Below are 10,103 nucleotides of genomic sequence, written 5' to 3' on the forward strand. Positions count from 1 at the left end.
AGAACTACCAGACTGAGAGAGAGAGAGTCAGACTCTCACTAGGGCTCTATTAAATCTATCTAGGATTTAATTAAACCCTATTATTATAAATAGGGGACCAAAAAATGCAAAAAAAAAAGCTCTCCACGTTTTTGGAGCAGACACTCTCTCTCCTACGTTTTTGGTTTCTCTCTCTCCCTCTTGTGATCTCTCTTCTTCTTCTTGCTTCTCTCACCTATGTTTGAGAGTTAGGGTTTGTGAAACCCTAGATCTGTGCTGAGGAGTTTGAGGGCATCTGGGATTGACGTGTAGAACCTTGGTAGCACCATTGGAGGTTCAGATCTATTTGATTGGAGCGCTCACTGGAGGAAGAACCACTGTCTATTGGAGGAGCAACACTTGAGGCTCACCAGGTTAGCAGTTCTTTATTAATTCCTTCTGTTTATTGATTATTAATATTTATGGGAAGCGAAAGAAATTCGAATCGATTAATTTCCGCTGCGCATTCGAGTTAGGGATGGATCCCCCTTGCCATGTGATGGACTAGGGATGAGTTTCTTCGTCCCTACTGTGATAATAAATTTTATGGGACACATGAGGAAGGGGAAACCCTAACAGGGATGCACCAGGGTTCCCATGGGCGACCATGGGAAGCCCTAAAAATTAAAATGGGACACCCATGGGACACCATGGGCTAACCCAGGGCGTGCAAAACCCTAAGGATAAATATCTTGGTCTCCCTAGGGAACCATGGTTTGATCCTTGGATCGTTCTTTGGCCAACAGTGTGGTATCAGAGCCACCTTTCCCACCCATGAATATTAGATAATTAATAATTTAATATAATTATCATGAGTGGGATGCAAGTTGGCACATGGGCGGTTAGAATATGGTTGTTGTAACAACCTTCCCATGTGCACATGGGTAGTTACAAGGTTGTTAGTGTAACAACCTACCCATGTGATGATGGATTTTGTTTGTTTTATTTATTCTAATTATTGAAGCATGCATCCAATTAGGTTGTGATTACTAATTTTTAATTTTAAAATTTTTTAATCATATTCTATATGCGGGGGGGAGCGCAAGCTGCCAAGCCTTTGCACACGCCCTCCCCCATGAACCTACCCTTGTGCGCATCCCCTTACGGGCTGCTTCTTGCGGGCAGCAAGCTTGCGAGCTGCGGGCCTGCAGGTTGCTGTCCGTGGGCTTTAGCCTACGGCGCAGGGAGTGCTTGCAGCCTGCGCAAGTGGGCTGCATGCACCCCCCTTGTTTTCCCTCCAGTTTAACAAAAAAAAAAAAAAAAAACAGATTTTTCAAAACAAAATTTTATTATTTTGTTTTATTTTTTGGAGGATGATGATGGGTGAAGAGATTCCATCTTTACCCACTTGCAATTAAAATGCAATTTTAATTTTATGGGCTTGGATACATGTTATCACATGCGATGTGGTAGTTCAATGATTGAAGGAATCCATGTTTTAATTTTTGGTTTACTTGCTTTAATGCCCATGCATGAAATTATATTATGATGTGATTATGGGAATGGCATTCTAATAAATGGATGGATTGTTTATGTATGTGATACATGGGGTTATGGGTGGATGTGATGCTTCTCTCTCTTTTTCTCTCTCCCCCTATCTTTTTTATAAACAAATGTACTCCACCCCATGGGTAGCCCAAATGGTGGGTTGGTTTCTCCATGTGGGGTTTCTTTATTATTATGGAAAGGAAGTGTATAAAATTTTTTCTAGGTTTCCATTGTAATTTTAGAGGAGTTAGGACTCCCAGGGCATGTTGATGGTGATCCACATGTGGTGCCCAAAGCTTATGGAGATGCAAGTCACCTACTTTGAAGATGTAATCGGAAGGAGGAGATGATCGAGGTGTGGCATCCATGGCATGATAAATGCACCCAAAGTTATTAGTTTTATTTTTATTGGGAGGGTTCTTTAATTGCTTCTGATAAAAATGCCGTCATCCCATAATCACTTTTAATTAATGTTGATTAATTATGTTGTTTAAATCTATCCATGTATGTGAGAGTTAATTAATCCCTCTTTATTCACAATACATGTATGATATGGACTAGTCTTAATTGGTAGACATGTCCATGGCCTCCTATTGAAGATAAATGTAGAAAGTGTGTGACATGATCCCGCATAAGCCGACAGAACATTGCCAGGACCTCTGTCACACATTTATCTATATTTACCTCTACCTAGATACGTTAGGGTATGGATAGTGAGAGGGCACTGCGACAGTGGGCCATCTTTCATGATTCCATGATTCTAACTAATGCAATAGGTAAGTACATGACTTGGGTATATGTCAGCCGACAGGATCTAGACATGACACCCAGGTGGCCAAAAATATTGGAAGCCCATGAGGCGGACAGCTTAGTCCACACTACCATGGTGTGTATAATGACTCCCGACAAGGTAAGTTATGCATGCAAGGGTTGTAGGTATCCAATTCATCTTTTGGGTTATGAGGGAAACCCAAATCATGAAAGACCATTGATGTGTGTGTGCTCAATTTATTATTTTCAATGGTCATTAATTAGCATGTGATTATTTACTTGTGCATATGTAGATTAATATACGATGGCTGTCGTTAATTCCAACCTGTTAACACTCATTAGCGAATACAAACTTAATGGTACAAACTATGTCGATTGGTACCGGAGCATTAAGTTGCTCCTGACTGCTGAAGGACTGTACACAGTTCTAGATGAACAAATTCCTCCTCAACCCGACCCGAACGATTTTGAGGCAAATGAAGAGATGCAAGAGTTCCTCATGAGGGATTCCAAGGCATCACTCTATATCCTAGGATCGTTGGAAAAGTCAGTTGTAGACTCAGTCAAGGATATACGCACTGCTGGGGGTAAAATGGATAAGCTTGCTGAATTGTTCAACAGGCAGTTGACACACGCACATTCTGATGCGGTGAGTTAAATCCATAACTCCAAGATGTCCCAAGGGACTCCAGTGATGGATCATGTAATGAAAATGATCAATCTGTTTGAAAAACTAGAATCTATGGGGACTGATTTCAGCCTGCGATACAAGACTGATGTGATCTTAGCGTCACTCACTTCTGCCTACGCACCTTTTAGGATGTCCTACAAGATGTCCGAGAAGGAGATGGAGCTCACCGAGCTTGCTAATGCACTGGTAGAGGCTGAAGCGTCCTTGAAAAAGGACAAGGCTGAGGTCAATGCAACTGAGGCAAAGCCTTCTTCAAATGGGAAGAAGAAGAAAAAGGGAAGTAAGGGCAAGACCCTGAAAGCCAAGGGTGGGAAGTCTGGCAATAAAGGCAAAGGCAAGTGCTTCTATTGCAAGAAGGAGGGTCACTGGAAAAGAAACTGTCGTGCTTACCTGGCAACTTTGAAAGACAAGAAGCCGGATGACATAGAGGCTGCTAAGGAAGGTACATGTGATGTTCACGTTCTTTATGAGTCTAATTTGTCTTTTGAACCGACCAATTCTTGGGTTGTGGATAGTGGATCCACTGTTCACATTTGCAATGATTTGCAGGGGTTCAAGGAGACAAGGAACCTGGAAAGAAATGAAGTGCGTCTTCGGATGGGCACTGGAGTTGAGACCATGGCGTTGGCTGTGGGAACTTTTATTTTAAATTTTAGTTCTGCTAGTTTAGTTTTAAAGGATTGCTATTATGTACCATCTTTCAAGAGGAAGATAATTTCAGTTTCAAAACTTATTTTGGACGGATATAGTTTTTCCTTTAATTCTAAATTGATTATTCGTTTTAATAATTCCTTTGTGGCATCCGGATATATGCAAAGTGGTTTGTATTTTCTAGATTGCCCTATTAGAACGAATGTTGTTTTAAATGTTGATTTGAAACGGAAAGCAGCTCCAGTGAACTCAACATATCTGTGGCATCTAAGATTGGGTCACATAAATGTGGACCGAATCAGTAGATTGGTGAGGGATGGGCCCTTAGAGAGTCTGAGGGTGAAACCATTCCCCACCTGTGAGTCATGCCTTCAGGGCAAAATGACCAAGAAACCCTTTAGCAATAGAGGTGCTAGAGCCACAGATCTGTTGGAGTTGATACACACTGATGTGTGTGGACCCATAAACATACAAGCAAGATATGGGTATGAGTACTTTATCACGTTCATCGATGATTACTCTAGATATGGTTACATATACTTGATGCGTAGGAAATCGGAAGCCTTTGATAAATTCAAAGAATTCTTAGCCGAGGTCGAAAGACAGCTCGATAAACGCATCAAGTCCTTACGATCAGATCGTGGATGGGAGTATCTATCGGATGAGTTTAAAGAACATCTCATATCCCAAGGGATAGCTAGTCAGCTAACTAATCCAGGCACACCACAACAAAATGGTGTATCCGAACGATGCAATCGGACCCTATTGGATATCATCAGGACGATGCTCATTTATAGTGAGCTGCCTCTTGCTTTCTGGGGGTACGCTTTAGAGACAGCGGTATATATCTTAAATAGGGTTCCATCTAAGTCTGTAGCCAAGACACCCTTTGAGTTGTGGAAGGGGCGAAAGCCCAATATTCAACACCTTAGGGTATGGGGTTGCATAGCACATGTGCGAAAGCAATAGACAGACAAGTTGGAATCCAAGACTTCGAGATGCTATTTCTCAGGCTACCCCAAAGGCACGATAGGCTGTTATTTTTATGACCCAGTTGACCAAAAGGTCATTGTAAGTAAACATGTCATATTTTTGGAGGAAGAAATGATGACCCAGAGGTCCGAACCAGTAGTCATAAAAGAGCTATCAGATGGCTCAGAAATGTCACTTCCAGAAGTGAGACCAACTGACATACCCGCTGAAATACCAACACCTGAGGAACTTCAACGCAGTGGGAGGACTATTAGACCACCCACCAGGCTAACTCTTCTAACCGAAGAGGAAACAGTGGAAGAGTTCCACATGGTATCGGTTGAATTGGATGATGATCCGATGACATACTCTGAGGCTCTAAAGGATGCTGATGCCACTAGGTGGCTGGAAGCAATGCGCTCTAAAATCGATTCGATGCATTCCAACAAAGTCTGGACTCTAGCCGATCCACCACTTGGCGTCAAGCCAATTGGATGTAAATGGATCTTTAAGAGGAAGAAGGGCGCAGATGGAAAGGTCAAAAGATTCAAAGCGAGACTGGTAGCAAAGGGCTATACCCAGAAAGAGGGTATAGACTATGAGGAAACCTTTTCACCAGTAGCGATGATGAAATCCATCAGGATTTTATTGGCTATCGCAGCACACTTTGATTATGAGATCTGGCAGATGGATGTGCAGACTGCATTTCTAAATGGGTTCCTTCAAGAGGAAATCTACATGGAACAGCCAGAGGGGTTCTCTTCCTTGGAGGAAGAAAGAAAAGTGTCCAAATTGTAGAGGCCCATTTATGGGCTGAAGCAGGCTTCCAGGAGCTGGAACATCAGGTTTGATCAATCAATCAAATCGTTTGGTTTTGATCAAAACATGGATGAACCATGCGTTTACAAGAAGATCAGTGGGAGGGCAGTATGTTTTCTTATTTTATACGTAGATGAAATATTGTTGATTGGTAACGATATAGGATTTCTTTCATCAGTAAAACAGTGGTTATCCACAACATTTTCGATGAAAGACCATGGTGAAGCTAGCTATATCCTTGGGATCAAACTCGTAAAAGATCGTCAGAAAAGGATGCTAGGCTTGTCATAGGCTACCTATATAGACAAAGTCCTGGCCAGATTTAGTATGGAGAACTCCAAGAGGGGAAGTGTTCCCTTCAGACATGGAGTCAATCTTTTCAGATCTCAATGTCCTCAGTCTCAGACAGACATTGAAGAGATGAAGCGGATTCCCTATGCCTCAGCAGTAGGGAGTCTTATGTACGCTATGTTGTGTACGAGGCTGGACATTTTCTATGCAGTAGGTATGGTAAGTCGTTATCAATCTAACCCTGGACGCGAGCATTGGAGTGCTATCAAGAATATCCTCAAGTACCTGAGAAGGATTAAGGAATATTTCTTGGTTTTTGGATCTGATCAGTTGTCAGTATTGGGATACACAGATTCGGATTTCTAAACTGACAAGGATGACAGAAAATCCACGTCCGGGATGGTATATCTAATGGGTGGAGGTGCCATTGTGTGGCAGAGTGCGAAACAAAAGTCTACAGGCGATTCTACTACCGAAGCAGAATACCTTGCAGCTTGTGATGCAGCAAAAGAAGGTGTTTGGCTGAGGAAATTCCTATCAGATTTGGAGGTAGTCCCTGATCTTGTCAAGGGCCCTATTCCCCTGTTATGTGACAACAGAGGGGCCATTGGACAAGCTAAGGAGCCTAGGGCTCATCAGAGGAACAAGCACGTGCAGCGGAAGTATCACCTCATCAGAGAGATTATCCAGCAGGGTGACGTGAGTATCTCCAAAGTGGACACAACTGAAAATGTGTCTAATGCCATGACAAAGGGTTTGTCACCAGGTGTGTTTGAGAAACACATGGAGGGCATGGGTTTAAAATGTATGGGGAATTGGTTTTGATGTACAAGTGGGAGATTGTTGGACAAGTGTGTGTCCATCAAACCCGGTTTGGTCTGGTTCAACCCGGTTCACCTTTGTATTGAACATTTATACATTTTAGTTTAATATTGTCACATGCGATATAAACTTTTTGAGCATTATGTGTCCGTAAGTTATACTTAAAATGGTAGTCACGACTAGGGTTTGGGCTGGGCACCCTTATCATATGGTCGTCGCATTGGGTATGCCTAGACATGTGATGTCAGGGTACGAATGCGAGTGCTCACATGTTTGATGTGTGCATTAGCGAAGAATCTACTTGTCGATTCCCTCATGTATTACTGCCAGATGTAGGAAGGGATAGACATGTGTCACCGACACCCTGTACCTGAGGGAACCCTGTCACTGCAAAGTGTGATCGCATTCTTTGGTTCATCAATGACTGAGACTCAAGCGAGTCAAAGCCGGTGTTCTGGGAATACGTGAACACTTTGTGAGTGAAGGAGTTATCCAACACGGTTACCACTGCCCGATTGGGGAACACCAAGATAGAGACTGTCTGTGCATGGTTGGATCAGAATCTGGATCCAGTACCATTTTGGAAATGATTTTGCAAAATTTATTTTACATAAAATGATACATTATTTATAGTTATTTCAAATAAAGTGTTTAATCGAGTTTTGCGGGATCCGATTGGATGCACAGACGCACTTATATGGACATGTACTATGGATTGGGGTTTGGCAGTACATGTGTACATGCCCTAGATTCCATAATGATGGTGTTGATTAGTGGGGGGTTGTATATGATAAATTGTTATCATATAGGGAGTTATTTGGAATTTGCTAATTTAATTGGCTCTTTATTTAATTAATGAATTTGGTGCTAATTATAATTATCCATTAATAATTAAATAAATAATCTAATTAATACTTTTCCTATTAGATTCTGCTTCTTCACCTATGTAGCACTTTAAGTTTAAACAGAACTACCAGACACAGAGAGAGAGAGTCAGACTCTCACTAGGGCTCTATTAAATCTATCTAGGATTTAATCAAACCCTATTATTATAAATAGGGGACCAAAAAATGCAAAAAAAAAAAGCTCTCCACGTTTTTGGAGCAGACACTCTCTCTCCTACGTTTTTGGTTTCTCTCTCTCCCTCTTGTGATCTCTCTTCTTCTTCTTGCTTCTCTCACCTGTGTTTGAGAGTTAGGGTTTGTGAAACCCTAGATCTGTGCTGAGGAGTTTGAGGGCATCTGGGATTGGCGTGTAGAACCTTGGTAGCATCATTGGAGGTTCAGATCTGTTTGCTTGAAGCGCTCACTGGAGGAAGAACCAATGTCTATTGGAGGAGCAACACTTGAGGCTCACCAGGTTAGCAGTTCTTTATTAATTCCTTCTGTTTATTGATTATTAATATTTATGGGAAGCGAAAGAAACTCGAATCGATTAATTTCTGTTGCGCATTGTGCTGAGGAGTTTGAGGGCATCTGGGATTGGCGTGTAGAACCTTGGTAGCATCATTGGAGGTTCAGATCTGTTTGCTTGAAGCGCTCACTGGAGGAAGAACCACTGTCTATTGGAGGAGCAACACTTGAGGCTCACCAGGTTAGCAGTTCTTTATTAATTCCTTCTGTTTATTGATTATTAATATTTATGGGAAGCGAAAGAAACTCGAATCGATTAATTTCTGTTGCGCATTAGCGTTAGGGATGGATCCCCCTTGCCATGTGATGGACTAGGGATGAGTTTCTTCGTCCCTACTGTGATAATAAATTTTATGGGACACATGAGGAAGGAGAAACCCTAACAGGGATGCACCAGGGTTCCCATGGACGAGCATGGGAAGCCCTAAAAATTAAAATGGGGCACCCATGGGCTAACCCAGGGCATGCAAAACCCTAAGAATAAATATCTTGGTCTCCCTAGGGAACCATGGTTTGATCCCTGGACCATTCTTTGGCCAACAATTTCCACTCCAACACTCGTATTCTCTGCAATTCTTCACATACAACAACTCCAATGCTCAAATACAATCCCAGATTGGTAAATGTCCCTTCAAATCTTGACTCCAACAACTCAAGATTACAATCCAGCCTCAATTAGTGATCTAAAAGTTCCAGCTCTCTAATTTCTCAGTTCATCCTCAACTTCTAACAATTCCAGCAACATTCCTTCTTCATTATTCTTCTTCCAATCATCATAATTCCTAGCTGAGATCACTCACAGGTTCAGCAATATCTCCTAATTCCAAATCCCCCCTTAAATCTCTAATCAAACTACATGCAACGCTGAGCTCCTCTTCTTCTTCCTTCTTTTTCTTCTCAAATCAGGTTACTAAGATCTCTCCATCTTAATCTCAACTTAACCATTTATATAGGGTGCTCTCTAATCCCCTTTAAGCCATTAATAATCCCCTTAGACTACATTAACAGCCCCTAACTAACTAACTAACTTAAAACTTAAACCAAGTATAATGGCATCCTTTGTAATTCTTTGCTGAAATGGGGCCATTACCAACATTGTTTCTCTTTCATTCCTCATTCCATTCACCATTTGACTTCTTAAAATCCATGCAACTCTACCAAACTTTTTCACTATCCAAAATTTCTCTTCCTGCTAAACACAAACCACTCTCAAACCTCTAGTGAATCATGGTCTAGCCTTGAGCCACTCATGACATAAATTGACCCAAATCACCTCATACCATATAGCATAAATCAAACCTTATAAACACTATTCATATAGTCTAAATATATATACATTAATATACATTAGACCATAGTATATTAAATACAACAAAATCCTATAAATATTAAGACTTATATATAAATAATAAAATGATATTCCTTACATTATTTTAATACAAAATACTATATTTTATATAATGTTATGCAATCAAAATATTAGACATTTATAGCATACATTATCAACAAGGTTAATCTAAAAATTTACAAAACCGCTTATAAAATAATAAAATGGCATTCCTTACATTATTTTAATACAAAATACTAATATTTTATATAATGCTATGAAATCAGAATATTAGACATATATAGCATACATTATCACCAAGGTTAATCTAAAGAATTACATGACCACTATTGTACAATAAAATAATAGTAAAACAGTAATGCACAATCAATGAGAGGTAAATATTATTAATAAATTAATCACATCATGCATGTGCGATGTTACAATAGCACCGTAATATGGATTTGTACACCTACGGAGCCGTGGGATCAAATAGAGGACCCCTCTCACTTTCCAAGGGATAAAAAAACTCGCCTAGGGGAGCGTATGCAAGCCATTTTATCCCCATTTTGTTATTTTCTAGTGCCCTTAGGCCCCCTTTTATGCCCCAAATCCCTCCAATGCCCCCTATACATCTACGATCACGATGTAGGAGCGGTGCCATTCAAGAGAGGAGTAGTCATCGGTCCATCTCTACCCGAGCTGGGAGAGTTACCATAGTCCATTTTTAGAGAGAAGGGGCCCTCCCCTTTCGACCCTAATCCGGGGTCAACCTCAGGTATAGTCACTCTTCCTTTGGTCATTTTATTACAATAGCATGGGGGTAGTATAGACTAGGACA

This window comes from Telopea speciosissima, chromosome 4, assembly GCF_018873765.1.
Source record: "Telopea speciosissima isolate NSW1024214 ecotype Mountain lineage chromosome 4, Tspe_v1, whole genome shotgun sequence".
Lineage (NCBI taxonomy): Eukaryota > Viridiplantae > Streptophyta > Magnoliopsida > Proteales > Proteaceae > Telopea > Telopea speciosissima.